Source organism: Monodon monoceros, unplaced genomic scaffold, assembly GCF_005190385.1.
Source record: "Monodon monoceros isolate NGI ecotype Baffin Bay Population unplaced genomic scaffold, NGI_Narwhal_1 Super_Scaffold_5, whole genome shotgun sequence".
Lineage (NCBI taxonomy): Eukaryota > Metazoa > Chordata > Mammalia > Artiodactyla > Monodontidae > Monodon > Monodon monoceros.
The window spans coordinates 85,587,415-85,610,702 of record NW_021703782.1 but is presented as its reverse complement, the minus strand read 5'-3'; positions in this window follow the sequence as shown (position 1 = coordinate 85,610,702).

Sequence of the window (23,288 nt, the reverse complement as noted above, 5' to 3'; positions counted from 1 at the left end):
ACAGAAAAACAGTGAGGAACTGTTCCAAGTTAAAGGAGATTGAAAATTGTGAGAATTAAATGCACCTAAGATTTGATTTTAGACCAAGAAAAAACTATCTATAGAGGACACTTATGGGACAACTGATGAAATTTGAATAAAGATTGTGGACTGTGAATTGCAGCAATGTTAAATTTCTGGATTTTGATAGTTGTACTGTGGTTATATAAGAGAATCAATGTCCTTATTCTTAGGGAGTACACACACTGATTTTTCCAACTCACTCTCAAATGGTTCATACCAAATAGCAGGCATAAATTTAAATTCACATACATACGTAGGACGATAAAGCAGATGAATCAGCTGATAGATGAATCTGGGGAAAGGGCATATGAGGGTTCTTTGTGCTATTCTTGCAACTTTTCTGTAGGAAACATTTGAAATTATGTTAAAATGTTATAAAAATAAGGTACAAACCTCTTGTAGTATGATCATAAGTTTGAAAGTTTAAAACGTTAAAATATATTTATTTACCTTATTTATATACATAGGAAAAAACTGGAAGGAAATACAATAAAATACTTTCAATGATTATGTCCCTGTTTAAGTTTTAGGGGTTATTATAAAGTTTCTTATTTATATTTTAAAAATGTTCTGTTTTCCTACTACACTTGGAATAACGTCCAACGGCTTTAAATGTCCACTGACCTCTTCAGAGGGAGGTATTGTTTATCACTACGTCTAAATAGCCACTCTCCTCTTCCCCATCACATCCTGTCCCCTTTTTCTGGGTTTGCGGTGTCAGCTCCTTTTAATGGCAGAATGTTGGAAACAAACAAACATCCAATCTCAAGGAAGGATTATATATATTATGATACAGCTATATTCTGAACTATCAGGCAGTCTACACTCTGGAAAATCTGTATTATGTGTTATTTCCCAAAAAGAGCTTGGCTCTCCTGTTTCCTGGCTTGCCGTCAAGCTGTTAGAATAAATTCCTTTCTTTAGCTTTCTTCCCTTTCCTTTTGGGCAACTGGAGATAGCCAACAGAACCCAGAGTTCAATTTCCATTGCTTCTTTGCTTACTAGCTGTACAACTTTAGTCAACTTTCAAGTAATTGAAACTCTGAACTGTAGTTTTTCCATCTATAAAGTGGGAAAATTAGTAGTGCCTCGAGGGGTTATTGCAGGATCAAGGGGATGAAGCACTTACGGCCTTAAGCAAAGCACCCACTTCACGGTGAGGGTCAAAGGTCGGTTCTCTTGAGAACTCTTATTTACCCCTTTTTGTGACATCCACATGGTCCCCAGGCACAACTAGCTGCTTAATCCTCGGTGCTCCAGTGGCTTTTTCTTCTTTTTCCTACGAGAGCATTTGCCAGGGTGGATTGAGATTTTTCTTTTTATAAGTTTCTCTTCCCTAGCTGGGCTGAGAGCTTTTCCATGAGCACAAATGTGCCACTTCTATCTCTGTATCCCAAGTGCCTAGCACAGAGTCTGGCGAACAGCAGAGCTCAATAAAAGCCTATATATAGAAAGTGGGGAATTCCAGTTCTAACGACATTTCTCCCATGAAATCTTTTGATACTCTAACTAGGAATAATTTTTCCCTCTGGTGAGAACTGAGTGCTCTGATCACATTCTGCCTTGAACTGTAGTTATTTGTGAGTGTTTTTTCTTTTTAATTTACCCTTGCACCCCCTCCTGCAGCGCCCCAGTCATATGATTGCGGGAACTGCATCTTATTCATCTCTGAAACCCCAACAGTGTCGGCCCATGCATTCTATCATTTGTTTAAGATACAATTCTTGAGCAAGGAGCAAGATATATGACTCAAGCATTTAATATACAATACAGTTCTTGCCTTTTTTATGTAGGCCTGTTCAGCAAACCACTTCCCCATTGCACAATGAATTCGAGGGTGGGGTTGCTTTCAATGTTAAAATCAGTTAGGGTTACCAGAAGTCATTCACCTACCTCTGAATAAAAAATATTAATTCACAACTTACCTCAAATCCAGCCCTCTCTGTTTTACCAAGAATGTCAGGATAAGAATCTGAATCATTATACATGTGCAAAATAAAATGCAAACACTGAGCAGGACAAGCGTTATTGGAACTGATGGGAAGATAAAATCTGGAATAAATGATAGGATTATAGTTCCCAAGGTCACAAAAGTTTTTAGAAAATTGTCTGACCTTAGCGGCAATTACGTTACACTACTACTTATGGCTATTTAAGATTAATTGCATTGGTTGGCATTACGTTATATTAAACTGACACTGTGGATATAGGACAGCTGAATAGAGATTTGCCAAAGTCCAGTAGCACCTTGGTGAATTTTTTTATCCATTGAACAAATGTTTACTGAGCTTCTATCATGTGCCAGCTCTATGGTAGAAATGGCTGATAAGAGGTAAATATGACAGACCCTGCCCTTGCTTTCATTTTTTTCTTTCTTGCTATTAAGTAATCCAAGTTGATTGTATTTATCCTGGTCACTAAACTTGCAGATTTGCCGTGGGGAATGAAGAGAATATTTATATAGCATTCAGATGTTTTGATAGGCACTATGTAAGAACTCTGTATGATTAGTCTCCAGCACAATATTAATGTGTTAAAATCAACCGTGAAATTGCATTTCTAAGGCCCTTTTGCTTTTGACGTCAATATTTCTTAATAGACAAGTCCACCAACTCTCATTTGATTATCAGTTTTAAAAATTAAACTTGTTTTCACCATTTAACAGAGAAATAGTGTTTTGATTCCTCTTAGAATATAAATGCTCCACTCCGAGGGATATTTCATAGAGTTGTTTTTCTTTAATATCCATATTTCCTCCTCAATCTCACAGAACATTAGAACTAGAAGGGTACTTGGGTATCATCTAACCTAATGCTGGTCAGACATTTCCATTCTTTGCATAACATTTGAATGTGCCTAGGGACTTCCCTGATGGTCCAGGGGCTAAGACTCTGCGCTCCCAATGCAAGGGGCCTGGGTTCAATCCCTGGTCAGGGAACTAGACCTCACATGCCGCAACTAAAGGTCCCGCATGCCGCAACTAAATATCCCACACGCCACAACGAGTATCTCGTGTGCCACAACTAAGACCCGGAGCAGCCAAAAAAAAAAAACAACTTTCCCAATTAAAAACAACAAGTGCATCTTTTCTGAAGACCCAAGGTTCTGGAAAATTTTTGCATACCAAACTGTATTTCATTATTAATTACTAATATTTCATTTTTCTCATTTTCATTAAAGACGTTACTGCTAATCATGGCTTCCAATTATTATGAGGCAATTAGAATTATGGCAGTGTGGCTATTGATTCTGGGACCCAAATTACTTGGGTTTGAATCTTCCCTCCACCATTCACTAGCTGAGCAACGTTGACCAAATTTCTTAACTCTCTGTGCCTCAGTTTCCTCATCTGTACATGAATGATAACAATAGTACGTATCTCATGTAGTTGTGAGGATTCCTACATTATTGCAGCCCCCAAAAAGAAAAGGGCCCCTTTGTTATCTTGTCAAACCTAAAAAGCCTTCTATATAATATTAGGTTTCTAATAAAATATTAGAAATACTTTAGCTTGTGAATATTCATTACTACCTTTCAAGACTCCAATGAGTTTCTAGGGAATTGCTATTTGAGGATAAACTTCTCTTTAAAGATGAGGAACTTGAAACTCAGAGAAGTGAGCTGCTTGAGGACTCCCAGCTTGTTAGGGCCCGACTGGCACTGGAACCTGGAACTTCAGATTGGAGGATTGTGCATCTATCAGGCTAATTAGAAGCCTGTTCATAAAGGTCACAAATACACCCAGATCATGTGGTGTGAAACAGACATAGGATGGGAACATTAGAAGCACTTACTGTCATGGGTTCTGTGCCCACTGAAAGCAACCAAGCATTGAAATTCCATTTCATTTGGAATAACAGAAGCCCCTTGACATCTATAAGGAATATCTCCAGAATTTGGAGATTCCAAATTATCAAATATCACTGCAGAATATAACTTCCTTCAGAAAATGCATTAAAGGATAACCGAGGAGTTGAAGTAACCCCATAAAAACCCTTATTAAAGTCTATAAATATTAGACTTTTAAAATAGATACTGCCACAGAAATAAAGTTGACACTATATGCTAATATTATTACTGAAGCAAAGCAAACCATGAGCTTACCTGAACGTACAAAACTTCAGGGAGGACGATGGGTGCCAATGACTGCTGCTGCCCAGTGAAGGGCTGACGGATGGAGCAGTGATCAGGAGTGGCCACACGGCAGGATGAAGTCAGCAAGGCCCTGTACAGAGCTGCCCCACTAACTGCAGACTCTGGGCCCTCAACTAGACTTACTCACTGGGTGCTGAGTGGCCTTCTCAGCTGGTCCCGACGGTTTCCCAGTCCTGTCTCAACCTACTACCCATAACTACCTGTCATGAGCCATCTGGGAAGCTCCTGAGGAGTGGAGATTTGAGAATGATAAACGCAAGAATGCCAGTGGACTGCTGTACTCAGTGTTGCTTAATATTCGTATATAATGCTGAAGGGGCTGTAAATGGATACACTCTTTGGGAGGACAATTTAATATTTCATTATTATTATCATTATTTTTTTTTTTGCGGTACGCGGGCCTCTCACTGTTTTGGCCTCTTCCGTTGCGGAGCACAGGCTCCAGACGCGCAGGCTCAGCGACCATGTCTCACAGGCCTAGCCGCTCCACGGCATGTGGGATCTTCCCGGACCGGGGCACGAACCTGTGTCCCCTGCATCGGCAGGCGGACTCTCAACCACTATGCCACCAATATTTCATTATTATAAGTTTTAAAAAATATCCATTTCCTTTAATCAGTAAATCCACATCTAGAAATCTACTCTATGGGAATAATTAGAGACACATGGACAAAGAGATATTCAGAGCTGTCTAGCAGCAGTATACTATAGCAAAATATAGGAAACAATCTCAATGCCCATCAACAGGGAACTGATTTAAAAAATTATTGTATGTTTATACAGTGGAAAACTGCACAGCCATTACAAATGATATTTTCGGGTAAAATTTATTGATGTGGGAAAATACTTATAACACCGAGTCAAAAAATCAGAATACAAATCTATACATGCACATTATGATCCCATTTATATGAAAAACTTTATGTCTTCAAATAGAAGATTGAAAGGGAATACACCAAAGTATAAACAGTGGTATATTTAGAGGTGGGATTATAAGTGATTTTTATTTTTCTGTATATTAATTATATCGTTTCTACACTAAGTATGTAGTACCTTTTATTTATTATTTTTAAATTTTACTTATTTATTTATTTTTGGCTGCATTTGGGGCTTTGTTGCTGTGTGTGGGCTTTCTCTAGTTATGGCGAGTGGAGGCTACTCTTGGTTGCCGTGTGCGGGCTTCTCATTGCGGTGGCTTCTCTTGTTGCAGAGCATGGTCCCTAGAGCACAGGCTCAGTAGTTGTGGCTCACGGGCTCTAGAGTGCAGGCTCAGTAGTTGTGGTGCACGGGCTTAGTTAGTTGCTCCGCAGCACATGGGATATTCTTGGACCAGGGCTCGAACCCGTGTCCCCTGCATTGGCAGGCATATTCTTAACCACTGCGCCATCAGGGAAGCCCTGTAGTACCTTTTAAATCAACTACCTTTATTAAATAATACATGTACATATTTACAGAATTAAATATGGAATGAAAAGAAATCCAGACACTTAGTTCCTCTTCACATAAACAACACTATTAACAACTTCTTGTGTATCATTCCAGAGATTCTATGCTGTAGGAGTGGGGTGTCATGTGTGGGTATAAGTATGTGTGTGTATTACATTCATTCCTTAACAAATGGAAGAATACTGCAAATACTGTTTTATATTTCACTTAGCAGTACAGTTTGGAGATCATTCCACACTAGTAAATATACAGCTACTCAGTTGGCTGCCTAATATTCCCTAGAATGAATGGAAACATAGTTGGTTTAATCAATCCTCTATTGATGGAGGATTTAAGTTGTTTACTATCTTTTGTTATTACAAACAATGCTACCATAAACAGCCTTGTCTATGTGTCTTTAAGCACAGGTACAGGCATATCTGTACAGTGAATTCCTTGATATAGAATCATTGAGTCAAAGGCTTATACAGAAAAAATACATACTCAAATTTTAAACATTTATTTAATGATCATAGCACATGATCCAGAAACAGTTTATTTAAAAAATATTATAATAAAAATATAATAATCCTAAATATCTTGTTTATTTAAAAATATGATTATTTTGTTTCATTTATCATGATGTGTCTTTCCACTATAAAATAAACAGCAATTTGTTGCTGTTTACTGCAGAGGCTATGTCTATCTTGCCCGTTATAAGTATCTCCAGTATCTGAAATGGTATCTGACCCATCCTAAGTAATTCAACAAATACTGATGGGATAAATGAATGAATGAAAAAATTTAAATGCAGTTTTCATTACTGGTCACTCATAATAATATCACATCCTTATCTTAAGTCAAGTGTTCTAGAAGCAGAGCCTGAGACAGGGTTTTGGGTGTGAGGGACTTATTGAGGGCATGCTCACCACCCTGTCTGTAAGGGAAGGAGGAAGCAGGATGGGACAAGCAAGCAGTCAGGTAAAGATGTCACTTCAGGTAAAGTCTAGCCTTGGCCTGACCCAAGGGGAGCTCTGGAGCATAAATCGCACCACAGAGTTGGTCCCATCCTGAGGTGAGGTGCTGGATATTTTAACCCCTCATCAATCAGTTTTGGGGCTGCAGGCTGAGGGTGAGGGGAACATAACCTCCTAGGAGAGTCAGCTCCTGTGCTGCAGAGGGCAATTTCTGGAGACAGGAACCGTAGTGAGTCATTAGCAGTGAACACGTACCGCAGTTGGGGGATAGCCAGGCACCAACAGGGCACCAACAGTGTCCAATACACCAACTCAACTACTTCCTAGTTTTATTCACATAAAAGAATTAATTTGTAAATATACTCATTGTTCTTCCTAGCTATTGATTCTAAAATTCCTTACTCCTTATCTAATATACATATATGTGCAGGAAGGTAAGCAAATAAATTCATCGTTTCCCCTAAATAATAAAGGTTGGCACAGTATTATCTTCTAATAAAATGTGCTTGCTTCCTTTAAAAAATATACTCAACACACAGCAAAATAAATAAAATAAATTTAGCAAAAGAAAAAACGAGTTAAATTTAGTTCAACTTTTGGCAAAGAACTAAGTAACACTTTCATTGTGCTCAAGTACATATTCTCCTGATTTGGACTTTGTTAATGGATTGCGGTTGGTGATTGTGCTTGAATTTTGACAAATGTCAGTGTTTTTTTAAAGAAATTATTTTATATCGAGGTAACGTTGGTTTATAACATTATGTTTCATGTGTACAACCTTCTATTTCTACTTCCGTGTACACTACAATGTGCTCACCACCAAAAATTTAGTTTCCATCTGTCACCATTCAGTTGATTCCCTTTACCCATTCCCTGTCCCTGCACACCTTCCCCTCTGGTAACCACTACTCTGTTCTTTGTATCTGTGTGTTTTTGTTTGGTTTGGTTTGTTCATTTATTCTGGATATGTTTGTTTTTTATATTCCACATGGGTGAAATCATATGGTATTTTTCTTTCTCCATCTGACTTATTTCACTAAGCATAATACCCTCTAGTTTCATCCATATTGCAAATGGCAAGATTTCATCTCTGTTTATGACTTAGTAGTATTCTTTTGTAGACATGTATCACATCTTCTTTACCCGTTCAACTGCTGATGGGCACTTAGGTTGTTTCCATTTCTTCGCTTTTGTAAATAATGCTGTGATGAACATAGGGGTGAATATATCTTTTCAAATTAGTGTTTTTTTTACTCTTTGGATAAATACCCAGAATTGGGTAGTTCTATTCTTAATTTTTTGAGGCATCTCCATACTGTTTTCCATAATGGCTGCACCAATTTACATTTCTACAACAGTGTATGAGGGTTCCCCTTTCTCCACAAACTCACCAACACTTGTTATTTTTTGCCTTTTTGAAAACAGCCATTTTGACAGGTGTGAGGTGATATTTCATTGTGGTCTTGATTTGAATTTCCCTAATAATTAGTGACATTGAGTACCTTTACATGCATCTCTTGGCAATCTGTGTGTTGTCTTTGGAAAAATGCCTCTTCATCTCCTCTGCCCCCAATGTCATTGTTTTACAGGTTTTCTCTTTCTGAGGTTTCTGAAATATTGGCTTCTAGTTTCAAAACGCTCCCTGTTTTGGCAGCAGTTAGCGTAACTCCAAACACATACCAGAGGTGACTGATAATTAGAAAGAAACCTAAAGATTGATTAATCCAAAACTCTAAGTTTACAGGTATAGAAACTGAGGCTCAGAGAAAGGAAATGACTTAGCTAAGGCTGCATGTTGTGTTAGAGGTAGAAACAGGGTTGGACCCCAGTCATCTAGTTTCCCTTCTAAGCTCTCAAAATGACTGACTACTGGTTCCCACAAAGGTACATTAAGCCACAGAGATGGGTTTAGCTTGGATTAAAACTTCTTGTTTCTTTTTTATAGCCTTGACAGTTTTTTCCCAGTGACAATCAACTCTGGAAAAAAACCAACAACTTTGGGAATGAAAATTTTCTGTGTACCCACTACAGTGTATTCAAGTGTGAAATGGGACAAAGACCAGAACAGGTTAGACTTGGATGCTGTGTGGGGAAATTCCTTGACAACTGAGCATTTTGGATTATTCAGGAAATGACTTAGAGACTTGGCTTTCCTCTGTATTGTTGCTCTTGGAATTGCCATGAGGCCAGGGAAAGAAATGGGGCTCACGCTAATTATTTACAACAGCTTTCCAAGGGGATCAGAGTTTGTTCTCAGTGAACAGATTTTAAGATCCCAGCCCTTCTGCATCTTCATCCTAAGGAGGCTGGGCTCTGACAGGTTACTCTGTCTCAAGGGAGCAGTGGAAGTCTCAAGGCGAGACATCGACACAGAAGGGTAATTACAGTCTTTAGACAGAATAGGGTTATACATAATTAACAGAGTTGCTTGGTTCCCAAGGGGTCAACACTTGCACAACATTTTCGGTGGATAAGAAGGAAGAAAGCAGACATTTCTAAGTCTAAGAGGATGTTTGGAAGTCTTGCTTGGGCCTATAATTTTAAGAGGGCTGTGTGGTTAAATGCAAATATATGAGCTCAGCCCTCTTGAGCTCTGACCTTCCAGGAAGGAGAAAGAAGCTCATTTTATAGACAAGGAAACAGGCATAGAGGGGAGGTGACTAACCAAGGCCACAGAGCTGGTAAACAAGTCAAACCTGAGCCATAAAACCTTAGCTGCTACTCTACTTCCAAGATGACCAAGATGCATTTCCTAGTGTTTTCTTCCTTTCTAATCCTCTAGATAATAATAAACTATATAAATCAAAGAAAGCATTTGGTATGAGCAAAGTAGGAGTCTACCTTGGTTTCTTTAGTTTGTTTCATTGGGTTTTTTTTGCCAAAAGGTATAAACCCATTTTGTTTTTTCCTATCCAGGCAAAATAGGCTCCATCCCTCACATCTTTGCCAAAGGCCACCTCCTTGGGAATTTCTCATTCCACTGTATGCTAGGATTCTCCCCTTTTAAACATTCAGGTCATTTCTATGTTTATAAACTCCATATTTGTGTCAGGCCTGCTCTGAATTTTCAGGGTCTGGCATCTAGTAAAGGCTCAATAAATGCTGGCTGTAATGAATTCAGGCTGACCTGAGCAGGGCAGTGGCACAGTGAGCACTGTGAGACAGCAGTGTTCTCATGGGTTCAGCTGCTCTGGGGGGCTTCTTCCTTCTACAGCCCCTGGATCCAAGTGACATATCCATAGCTCAGTAGGGAAGAGATAGGCCCAAGTCTCAGGCACAATACACAGGAGGCACTTGCCTAGCTCCTCTACCCTAGCTCCAGGACAACTCTGCTCCTCCATGCTCTGTGCTGCCTGGAAACCCTCCAGCCAGTAATCATTCTTAGGTTTCAAGTGTATAGCTCTCGATTCCCCTTCCCTTGAGAGGGTTAGGCTTGGTGCCTGGGACGACATGCCCTGTATTCTCTCTGAATAAAATAAAATTAATACCCTTTGCCCAATAGCATTTGCCATTTATCCATCCCTCCTTTTAAAATATATATTATTACATTTTTTTGCTATCTTTAAAATTACCCTGTGAGCTAATTTTGCACCCATTTTACATATGGGAAAACCAAGGATTGCTGAGGTTAAATAATGTGCTGAAATACACACCCCAGTAAGAGTGAGGACTCAAACCTGGGACGTTTGACTCCAAATCTCATGTTTTCCCCACTTGGGAACAAGGACCATATCTCATGCACTTTGTAACCTATGTAGTGCTTCATAAAGAGTCCTATCCCTTACTGAATGGAATGAAAGGGCTTTCCTATTGATAGAAGCCAGCTGCACAAATCACACCCAAGAAGCACCATGAGAGGCGATTCAATAGGAAGGGGGTTGTGGACCAGGGCTTGACTGTATCCATTTTCTGTATGCCTACTGCTAACCTTCTGGGGCCAGTAAACCTTTCACCAGTGATTCAAAACGAAGAATTTCCAATTCCAACGGGACTATAAACCTCATCTGTGTGCTTAAGGCTGGGAAATCTTTTTCCTAAAATATTTGCACCTCACATTGAAATTCTTCCATTCCTTATACTTTATTTTTCCTCCTTTATTAATTCATTTTGTAAATATTTACTGTCTACCATGTGCCAGGTACAATTCTAGGCACTTCATCCCATCTCATCCTCCACCTTCCTTCATCCATTCATTCATTCCTTGAAGTCACTTATTATTAACTGTGTATAAGGCATGGATTTTCATTTGTTCTACATTTTTATTGAACTATCTCTGGGTTAATTAGGGAAGAAAATGAGAAATTTAGCGGCAGTTTTCCCAACCAGCTCCAAGTACCTGCCCCATGGAGATGGCAGTGGGGAGAGGGGGGTGGTTAGGTCCAAATGCACACAGCAGTGAAAGGAGTTGAGTTTCAGCCACGCCTTTTACTGATTGTATGATGTGGGGAAACCACTTACCGTCTCAATAGTCTTGGTTTTATCCTCTGCAAAATGAGGATTACACCACTTACTGCATAGGGCTGTGGAGGATCATATGGGAATTCAAGCAAAAGTGTCTATTCTAGCAAAGGGCTCACTGTGGCCAAAGTTCTCAGCACATGAGATGATGATGTCAGTCCCCAAGCAGCTTTCTTCCTGCCAACACCACCAAGCAGGCGGCTCGGAGGCATCTTGACAACATCGGGCAGCACATGATCTCCCCTAGTCACCTCACAGAGGCTGTGAGGAAGGGTTATGTTAGGGCAAAAGACAGTCCAGTCACAGCCTTTGTCTTTATCAGCCTGAGCAGCAACACAGTCTTGGAGCACAAGGCAGTGACATTCCAATTCCCTGACTGAGCACTCAAGGAAGGGGGTTCTTGGAAAGAGATGAGGGTGGGAGGGGGCTGACTGGCAGATCTGCAGCCTTTTCTGCTCCCCTTGCATTTCCCTTTCGGTAGTTGCCTGTTTCCCGACCTCTTCAGGAGAAGAGCTGAGCTGCTTTTGTTTTTGTGATTCTGAGGAACAGTTGGGGCACTGAGGGGCAGGTAGGGACAGGAGGAGTGTATTTGGTCCCCTGCCCCTCCCTGGGAGATGCACTTTTTGCCTCACAGGAAACCCTATGCCTTCCACATGCATGGAGGTGGGCCAACTCCCCGATGTCTAGGACTCAGAATGGAATTTTCAGGAAAGCAAGGCATTCCTGCCCTTTGAAGTTCCCATCCTGTTTTCCATCTGTGTGCACCGCAGTGTGGGTGCTCAGTATGTGTGCCTTATGAATGGAAGTGTCCTCATCTGGGAAAAGTCACAAGAAAGAAGTCACTTCACCTACTGGCAGACACAATTGCAGCTTCCTTCTGGGCTAGTCTGGGATTGAAAATGTGTTCATTCAGTTATAAACTCACCCAGTAAACACCATATTTAACAAACCATGAGCAGTGCACTCTGTCCTTGCCCTCAGTGAGCTAACAAGACAACTGTCTCCTAGAAGAGGTTGTCACTTTGTACTTCTGTAATGGAAACCTGCAATCAATGGAAACTTCCAATGATGAGAACATCTTTCTCTTCCTCATGCCTGGGCCACTCATCCCATAGAGCTTGAAGCTCTCACATAGGTCTGTGGGACAGGGGATGCGGGAACCTGACCTTGAGCTTTGAGCTTTTTATCCCTCAAAAATGGGGCACAGGATCTCAAATCTGCTGGTCTCTCTGTGATCACAGTACAACTTCCTTGAGTCTCAGTTTCCCCATCTGCAAAAGGGAAATAGTAATGCTAGTTTCACAGGTTTCAGGTAAGGGTGGAACCAGGAGGGTGCCTTGTAAAATGCTCTACACATGTGGGTTATTAGCACTACGGCCAAAAAACCCCCACCTCAAACCAGGGACCATTTGTAGAAACTGCCCTCTATTGATTGGATGACCTTGAGCAAATTATAATACATGAACTCGCTGTGGCTCAGTTTCCTCTTTTGTAAATGGGAGGCCACCTTGTCTGTTCGAATGCAAGATTGAAAATAACGCCGGGGCATGCCCAGCACCTTGTCGGGTACATAAGTGGCGCTCAGGCGGTGGTTCTCTCCCCCGCACCATTCCTTGACCTCATTTCCCCATGGAGGACTGAGTGACAAGCATTTTCCAAGTCTGCTCGACGCCCCCGCCGCCCCATCGACTCCTGCCCTGCCCCCTGCCACATCCGCAGCTCGAAGAAATGCAGACTTGGAGAAATTTGCGAAGAAGGGAACCAGCCGCCGAGCCCGCGCACGCGCGCCTGGGCCGCCGCCAGGATCAGCGCCTGCTAGTTACCTTTCACCTAGTTCGGCCGGCGAGCTGCGCGGGGTAACTCGAGGGCAGACGCGGAGCCCAGTGCGCCTGCGCGCAGCTCGCTCCCAGCCGCCGCTGGGCGGCCAAAATGTCTATTTTTTGGTGGTTTCCGTTCGCCTCTGAAATGAAGGGTGTGGGCTTTGTGGATGTGCCCTAATTTCGAGGTCTGTCGGGGCTGGGCACAATCTCAGGCCGGCGGTGCGACCGAGGCCCCCTGAGCCGTCACCCCCGGGCATCCCCTTGCCTCGGACACCGCATAACTTCTCATCCCTTCTATCTGTTGTCTTCACGTTCCGCCTTCTTCCACAGCTGGCGGCGATTCAGCTCTGACATCTAGGCACATCGTTTTCCACAAAACGCGGTTAGGAAAGGAGCCCCGGGCTTTGAATGGAGCACACGCCCGCGGAAAAGCCAAGTGGGCACAAAGTTAAAGTTCCCATTTCTGCCAGGGAGGGGCACGGACCTAACGACAGGTTTGAAGTGAAAAGGAGCACATTATCGGGGTTTTGTTTGTTTTTCCTTCGCTTTTCAAATGGCTACGTTGAAGATAGCCGAGGCTGCCGCGCGCCTCGGGGTTACTGCCGGGCACTGGGCGGGGCGTGAGTAGCGCTGGGGGAGGGAAAGACTTCCTCGCCTTCAGACGCAGCAGTCGCAGAAACGCTTTCAGTCATCTGGCGAGGTTTTCAGTTCCCAATCACACAATCCCAGCGACGGTTTTCAGGAGTCCTTGTTATCTCTTCTGCTTTAGGGTCCTTCCCTCTCCTGACATGCCACCGATTTAGGGGCAGGGAACAAGATCTAAGATACGGAATAAGAACCAGATGCGTGCAAAAAAATCCCTCTTCTTCCTGTGGCCTGTTCCCGTCTTCCTTCCTCTGGTTCCTGCAGTACAGCCACAAACCCAACCATCGACCAGAGTGATTTAGGATAAGCCCGGTTCCCTCTCCAGGATGGGTATCTTCACGTGTAAGATGTAGGAGTTAGTACGGATGATCCCCCAGGCCCTTCAACATTAAAGTTTAGGTGACGAATCCTAAGATTTTCAATTTCATAATGTTATGTCTTCTCCATTTCAGACAGGGCTAGCAGGCAATGCTGTTAAAGAGAATTACCATCAGAGTTACAACGTTGTTCCGTGACTGGACATTTCGAGGTTTTCTAGGTTTCCTTGAAAGGTTGTGTAACTGTCTCAACACATTACATTTAAGGTTAAGTATATTAGATCATTTTCCCAATGTACTAATAGACATGAGGGCACCTACCCCAAATTATATTTCTTTGACTCTGCCATTGCCTCCAGCATGGTGTATAATGCAGCCAGTTTATTCTCTTAATGAGTAAAAGAAAATTCGTGACTTGCAGGGATAGGGGTCTTATGCTTTCATTTTAATATGAATAGATTTTTAAATAAAACTCATGAGCAGATAAATATATCACGTGAGGAAAAAATGTGAAGGCTGAACATAGAGAAACCATTTAGAACAATGTTAATCTGATAAATCCTAAATGAATCTATACATTTTAAAAGAGAGTATAAAGTCCAGCACTTAGTTAAAAAATTTACTGACATACTTTACGTGGGGGATGGAAATAAAGTAGCAATAAATACAGAGCTTCTTTACATTTCTACCATATGTAATCCCTATGAAAATGCTGTGAGTTGAGTACAAAATAATGGTTTCCATTTTGCAAAGGAAGAAACGGGGGCTAAGAGAGGTTGAACATCTGGCCCAAGGCCACACAACTGGCATGTGATAAAACGAAATCTAGGGTTTCTAAGACCAGGCCTTCTGTTTGAGGAGAGTGCCTTCCGATAATGGGTTGGGGTGTGTGTGTGTGTGTGTGTGTGTACTCAGGCGATCAAGGAGGTGGGAGCATGCAGAAGTGGAGAGAACAGATTTGTCTGGATGTGGGCAGAGGATGGGCATTTATAATTATTATTATTATTATTATAGCTGATATTTATTGAACTTTACAATGTTCCAGGTACTGCATTAGCACCTTGCATGCATGAATTCATTTAATTCTTTTAACATCCTTATAAGGTAAATAATATTATTTTTTTCAAATTGATAAGATTTTATTCTGAAGACAAAATATAAAATAAGGTTCCATATAATGGTAATATTCATGTGTCCTTGTATTGGATTTTTTTTTTATACAGCAGGTTCTTATTAGTTATCTATTTTATACATATCAGTGTATATATGTGAATCTCAATCTCACAATTCATCCCACACCCCCACCCAACTTTCCCCCCTTGGTGTCCGTAACATTTGTTCCCTACATCTGTGTCTCTATTTCTGCCTTGCAAACCAGTTCATCTGTACGATTTTTCTAGATTCCACATATATTAATTAATATACGATATTTGTTTTTCTCTTTTTGACTTACTTCACTCTATATGACAGTCTCTAGGTCCATCCACATCTCTACAAATGACCCAATTTCGTTCCTTTTATGGCTGAGTAATATTCCATTGTATATATGTACCACATCTTCTTTATCCATTTGTCTGTCCCTGGGCATTTATGTTGCTTCCATGACCTGGCTATTGTAAATAGTGCTGCAATGAACATTGGGGTGCATGTGTCTTTTTGAATTATGGTTTTCTCTGGATATATGCCCGGTATTGCTGGATCATATGCTAATTCTATTTTTAGTTTTTTAAGGAACCTCCATACTGTTCTCCTTAGTGGCTGTGTCAATTTACATTCCCACCAACAGTGCGAGAGGTTCCGTTTTCACCACACCCTCTCCAGCATTTGTTGTTTGTAGATTTTCTGTTGATGCCCATTCTGACTGGTGTGAGGTGATACCTCATTGTAGTTTTGATTTACATTTCTCCAATAATTAGTGATGTTGAGCAGCTTTTCATGTGCCTCTTGACCATCTGTACGTCTTCTTTGGAGGAATGTCTATTTAGGTCTTCTCTCCATTTTTTGATAGACTTGTTTGTTTTTTTAATATTGAGCTGCATGAGCTGTTTATATATTTTGGAGATTAATCCTTTGTCCTTTGATTCATTTGCAAATATTTTCTCCCATTCTGAGGGTTGTCTTTTCATTTTGTTTATAGTTTCCTTTGCTGTGCAAAAGCTTGCAAGTTTCATTAGGTCCCATTTGTTTATTTTTGTTTTTATTTCCATTACTCTAGGAGGTGGATCAAAAAAGATCTTGCTGTGATTTATGTCAACGAGTGTTCTTCCTATGTTTTACTCTAAGAGTTTTATACTGCCCAGTCTTACATTTAGGTCTTTAATCCACTTTGAGTTTATTTTTGTGTATGGTGTTAGGGACTGTTCTAATTTCATTCTTTTACACATAGCTGTCCAGTTTTCCCAGTACCACTTATTGAAGAGACTGTCTTTTCTCCATTGTATATCCTTGCCTCCTTTGTCATAGATTAGTAGACCATAGGTGTGTGGGTTTATCTCTGGGCTTTCTATTCTGTTACATTGATCTATATTTCTATTTCTGTGCCAGTATCATATTGTCTTGATTACTGTAGCTTTGTAGTATAATCTGAAGTCAGGGAGTCTGATTCCTCCAGCTCCATTTTTTTCCTTCAAGACTGCTTTGGCTATTCGGGGTCTTTTGTGTCTCCATACAAATTTTAAGATTTCTTGTTCTAGTACTGTAAAAAAATGCCATTGGTAATTTGATAGGGATTGCATTGAATCTGTAGATTGCTTTGGTTAGAATAGTCATTTTCACAATATTGATTCTTCCAATCCAAGAACATGGTGTATCTCTCCATCTGTTTGTGTCATCTTTGATTTCTTTCATCAGTGTCTGATAGTTTTCTGAGTACAGGTCTTTTACCTCCTTAGGTAGGTTTATTCCTAGGTATTTTATTCTTTTGTTACAATGGTGAATGGGATTGTTTCCTTAATTTCTTTTTCTGATCTTTCATTGTTAGTGTTTAGGAATGCAACAGATTTCTGTACATTAATTTTGTATCCTGCAACTTTACCAAATTCATTGATTAGCTCTAGTAGTTTTCTGTTGGCATCATTAGGATTCTCTATGTATAGTATCATGTCATCTGCAAACAGGAACCGTTTTACTTCTTCTTTTCCAGTTTGTATTCCTTTTATCTCTTTTTCTTCTCTGATTGCCGTGGCTAGGACTTCCAAAACTGTTGAATAATTGTGGCGAGAGTGGACATCTTTGTCTTGTTCCTGATCATAGAGGAAATGCTTTCAGTTTTTCACCATTGAGAATGATGTTTGCTGTGGGTTTGTCATATATGGCCTTTATTATGTTGAGGTAGGTTCCCTCTGTGCCCACTTTCTAGAGAGTTTTTATCATAAATGGGTGTTGAATTTTGTCAAAAGCTTTTTCTGCATCTATTGAGATGATCATATGGTTTTTATCCTTCAGTTTGTTAATATGGTGTATCACCTTGATTGATTTGCATATATTGAAGAATCCTTGCATTCCTGGGATAGATCCCACTTGAACGTGGTGATCCTTTTAATGTGTTGTTGGATTCTGTTTGCTAGTATTTTGTTGAGGATTTCTGCATCTATATTCATCAGTGATATTGGTCTGTAATTTTCTTTTTTTGTAGTATATCTGTCTGGTTTTGGTATCAGGGTGATAGTGGCCTCATAGAATGAGTTTGGGAGTGTTCCTTCCTCTGCCATTTTTTGGCAAAGTTTGAGAAGGATGGGTGTTAGCTGTTCTCTAAATGTTTGGTAGAATTCACCTGTGAAGCCATCTGGTCCTGGACTTTTGTTTGTTGGAAGATTTTTAATCACAGTTTCAATTTCATTACTTGTGATTGGTCTGTTCATATTTTCTATTTCTTCCTTGTTCAGTCTTGGAAGATTATACCTTTCTAAGAATTTGTCCATTTCTTCCAGGTTGTCCATTTTATTGGCATAGAGCTGTTTGTAGTAGTCTCTTATGATGCTTTTTATTTCTGCGGTGTCCATTGTAACTTCTCCTTTTTCATATCTAATTTTACTGATTTGAGTCCTCTCCCTCTTTTTCTTGATGAGGTTTATCAATTTTGTTTAAAGAACCAGCTTCTAGTTTTATTGATCTTTGCTATTGTTTTCTTTGTTTCTATTTCATTTATTTCTGCTCTGATCTTTATGATTTCATTCCTTCTACTAACTTTGGGTTTTGTTTTTTCTTTCTCTATTTCCTTTAGGTTTAAGATTAGATTGTTTATGTGAGATTTTTCTTGTTTCTTTGGTAGGATTGTATTGCTATAAGCTTCCCTCTTAGAACTGCTTTTGCTGCATCCCATAAGTTTTGGATCGTCGTGTTTTCATTGTCATTTGTCTCAAGGTATTTTTTTATTTCCTCTTTGGTTTCTTCAGTGATCTCTTGGTTATTTAGTAACGTATTGTTTAGCCTCCATGTGTTTGTGTTTTTTACGTTTTTTTCCATGTAATTGATTTCTAATCTCATAGCGTTGTGATCGGAAAAGACGTTTGATATGATTTCAATTTTCTTAAATTTACTGAGGCTTGATTTGTGACCGAAGATGTGATCTATCCTGGAGAATGTTCCATGTGCACTTGAGAAGAAAGTGTAATCTGCTGTTTTTGGAAGGAATGTCCTATAAATATCAATTAAATCTATGTGGTCTATTGTGTCATTTAAAGCTCGTGTTTCCTTATTAATTTTCTGTCTGGATGATCTGTCTATTGGTGTGAGGTGTTATTATTATTATATAATAATAACACTAGTATTGTGTTACTGTTGATTTTCTCTTTTATGGCTGTTAGCAGTTGCCTTATGTATTGAGGTGCTCCTATGTTGGTGCATGTATATTTATAATTGTTCTATCTTCTTCTTGGATTGATCCCTTGATCATTTTTTAGTGTCCTTCCTTATCTCTTGTAACATTCTTTATTTTAAAGTCTATTTTATCTGATATCAGTATTGCTACTCCAGCTTTCTTCTGATTTCCATTTGCATGGAATATCTTTTTCCATCCCCTCACTTTCAGTCTGCATGTGTCCCTAGGCCTGAAGTGGGTCTCTTGTAGATCCCATATATATGGGTCTTGTTTTTGTATCCATTCAGCGAGCCTGTGTCTTTTGATTGGAGCATTTAATCCATTCATGTTTAAGGTAGTTATCAATATGTATGTTCCTATTACCATTTTCTTAATTGTTTTGGCTTTGTTTTTGTAGGTCCTTTTCTTCTCTTGTGTTTCCCACTTAGAGAAGTTCCTTTAGCATTTGTTGTAGAGCTGGTTTGGTGGTGCTGAATTCTCTCAGCTTTTGCTTGTCTGTAAAGCTTTTGATTTCTCCATCGAATCTGAATGAGATCCTTGCTGGATAGAGTAATCTTGGTTGTACGTTCTTCCCTTTCATCAGTTTAAGTATATCATGCCACTCCCTTCTGGCTTGTAGAGTTTCTGCTGAGAAATCAGCTGTTAACCTTATGGGAGTTCCCTTGTATGTTATTTGTCGTTTTTCCCTTGTTGCTTTCAATAATCTTTCTTTGTCTTTAATTTTTGTCAAGTTGATTACTGTGTATCTCAGCGTGTTTCTCCTTGGGTTTATCCTGCTTGGGACTCTCTGCGCTTCCTGGAGTTGGGTGGCTATTTCCTTTCCCATGTTAGGGAAGTTTTTGACTATAATCTCTTCAAATATTTTCTCGGGTCCTTTCTCTCTTCCTTCTCCTTCTGGGACCTCTATAATGCGAATGTTGTTGCGTTTAATGTTGTCCCAGAGGTCTCTTAGGCTGTCTTCATTTCTTTTCATTCTTTTTTCTTTATTCTGTTCTGTGGCAGTGAATTCCACCATTGTGTCTTCCAGGTCACTTATCCGTTCTTCTGCCTCAGTTATTCTGCTATTGTTTCCTTCTAGTGTATTTTTCATTTCAATTATTGTATTGTTCATCTCTGTTTCTTTAATTCTTCTAGGTCTTTGGTAAACATTTCTTGCATCTTCTTGATCTTTGCCTACATTCTTTTCCCAAGGTCCTGGATCATCTTCACTATCAGTATTCTGAATTCTTTTTTTTTTTTTTTTTTTTTTTTTTGCGGTACGCGGGCCTCTCACAGCTGTGGCCTCTCCTGCCGTGGAGCACAGGCTCTGGACGCACAGGCCCAGCGGCCATGGCCCACAGGCCCAGCCGCTCTGTGGCATGTGTGATCCTCCCGGACCAGGGCACGAACCCGCATCCCCTGCATCGTCAGGCGGACTCTCAACCACTGTGCCACCAGGGAAGCCCTCTGAATTCTTTTTCTGGAAGGTTGTCTATCTCTACTTCATTTAGTTGTTTGTCTTGGGTTTTATCTTGTTCCTTCATTTGGTACATAGTCCTCTGCCTTTTCATTTTGTCTATCTTTCTGTGAATGTGGTTTTTGTTCCACAGGCTGCAGAATTGTTGTTCTTCTTGCTTCTGCTGTCTGCCCTCTGTTGGATGAGGCTAAGAGGCTTGTGTAAGCTTCCTGTTGGGAGGGACTGGTGGTGGGTAGAGCTGGGTGTTCCTCTGGTGGGCAGAGCTCAGTAAAACTTTTATCTGCTTGTCTGCTGATGGATGGGGTTGGGTTCCCACTCTTTTGGTTGTTTGGCCTGAGGTGACTGAGCATTGGAGTCTACCCGGCTCTTTGGTGGGGCTAATGGCGGACTCTGGGAGGGCTCACGCCAAGGAGTACTTCCCAGAACTTCTGCTGCCAGTGTCCCTGTCCTCATGGTGAGCCACAGCCACCCTACCTCTGCAGAAGACCCTCCAACACTAGCAGGTAGATCTGGTTCAGTCTCCTATTGGGTCACTGCTCCTTCCTCTGGGTCCTGATGTGCACACTACTTTGTGTGTGTCCTTCAAGAGTGGAGTCTCTGTTTCTCCCAGTCCTGTCAAAGTCCTGCAATCAAATCTCCCTAGCCTTCAAAGTCTGATTCTCTGGGGATTCCTCCTCCTGTTGCCAGAACCCCAGGTTGGGAAGACTGATGTGGGGCTCAGAACCTTCACTCCAGTGGGTGGACTTCTGTGGTATAATTTTTCTCCAGTTTATGAGTCACCCACCCAGCGTTTATGGGATTTGATTTTATTGTGATTGTGCACCTCCTACTGTCTCACTGCAGCTTCTCCTTTGTCTTTGGATGTGGGGTATCTTTTTTGGTGAGTTCCAGTGTCTTCCTGTTGATGATTGTTCAGCAGTTAGTTGTGATTCCGGTGGACTCACAAGAGGGAGTCTCTCTTTCGCCAGGATAAAATTTCTTCTGGACTCTGCTGTGTACCTTCCACTCTCTCCTCTTCAGAAATAGGACTTAAATAGTATTATTGGCTCTTTTGAGCAGCCAAGGAAACTGAGGCCTAGAAAAGAGAGGTGAGTTGTCCAAGTTCTCACAGGAAGCAGTAAAGCAAGGATTCACCCTGGGACTGATTCCAGGGCTCAAGGAGGACCTTTCTTCTAGGGGTTTCCCTTGGCTGAAAACTCAGGATGAATTAGCAATGAATGTGAACTCAAAGGGACCTCAGGTTGTGTGACTAGAAATACAGGGTAAAGGATGAAGTGAAGTGTCCTGCTCTCCTATATGATGGTCAGAGGCCACCTGGGAGGCTGAGCTTAGATATGGGCATCATCTATGAAGACATGGACACTTACCATAAGATGACAGCCAGGAGCTGGGGGTTATCCAAGAAGAAGGGCCCATGGAGGAGCTCTATTTGTCTCCTCTGACCTCTGCCACCACATTGGGACACTTTACATTCCCAAGGCCAAGCACAATATATGAGGCAATGTGCTGTAGTGATAACAGCAAGGGATTCTGAGCCAGATGCACAGAGTTTTGACTCTGCTCATCCCTTCCCAGATAGATCATCTTCGGTATATTCCTTAACTTCTCTGAACCTCAGTTTTCCCATTTATAAAGTGAGGAGAATCAGACCTACCTTGCAGCATTGCTGTGAGAATTTATTGAGATAATGTATGTTTAGTAACCATCCTCTCCCTGTTTCCCACCCCCATGCAAACACCGAGCAAGGATGATTTTAATCTTTGGCCAAATAGTTTAATCAAGTCCTTAAAAAGGATAATTTCACATCTTCAGCAAGGTATTTATGAGACTGAAGTGGTGGTCTTTAAGGGTTTAGCCAGTTTTTTTTTTTTTTTAAATAGTAGACTGGAAAGAACTTAATGGATTTGTCTGTATAATGGAACAAGAAGAATTTGGAGTCTCAGGCAATCTGAGGCAAGGATTGAGGGGGAGAGATAGTATGGAAAGGGAAGAGAGAGGAGGATTTAGGATCCTGGAAGAAGGCTGAATCCTAAAATGTGGATGTGGTCAAAGACATTATAAAGAATAGGGATGACTGATACTGAATTTAAAATTGATTGGGTGTTGTAACATAACCCTCCCTTTTCCCAAAGGTTCAGCAAAGTTTGCTACATATAGGAACACCTTGATAAACTTTGTGTGGATATTAATTTGAGTTAAACATTTGGGGACACAATGTATAGAACAAAAGAGTCCTCAAACAGAATAATTCTGAAGAAGCTGGTATTTAGAGCCTGAGCTAATGAAGAAATATAAGATACCCTTGGGAATTCAAGGAACTATCAAAGTCTGTCTAGCTGTAATTGGCTTTACTTTGCACTGCCAAACGGAGGCAAGGCTGCTCCCTCTCCTCTGCGTGTAAGCACAATTCTAAGCTCATTGACTGCTGGTGATAGAAGAGATTCCCTCAGACCAGGAAGTTATCAGAAAAGAAAGTGGAGAAGTAGCTTCAAGTTTGGAGGCTTTCTGCCCACAGATGAAGGAGCATGTATTGGTATGGTTAAGGAAGACCCCCTATCCCCAGGCTGTTTGTTCCCCATGTTGGAAATTCTCTCAAGGAGATGGTAATTTGCAATAAGTGAGTGGTCTCCAAACACTGCTGAAATGTCCCAAAGGCGGTAGAAGTAAGAGAGCCTTTTGAGGGATGGGATGCTTAGGATGGGTGGAGGGCAGTGCAGGGGCTCTAGGGGAACATGTGAGAGGGTGCTGTAGGAGGTGTGAGCTGCAGAGGAACCGGGGGGCACCAAGGACACAGGGTCCTCCAAAGTCCAGGAAAGCTGTAGCTTAGCTGCTGGTAGGACTGCACTACTCTGTCCCACTCCTAGCACCCGCCCTCATTGCAGGTCCCCCAAAGCAACCTCAAGTGGGCTCTTAAGGCCTTTGAGAATTGTCGAGGGCCATGGAATGGACTTGGAGGGAAAAACATTATTGAGACCTAGGGAATGCCTCCCCCCGCCCCCCCGCCCCACACAAAGCTCTGGTGGCAACTGTAGCCGTAGACTGACACTTATTGGAGAGGTCAAAGAAAGGTAGTATGGTAAGACAGATCCGGGTGTGGATACTGCTATTAATTACTTTCTCTAAACCTCAGTTTTTTCAAGTATAAAATGAAGA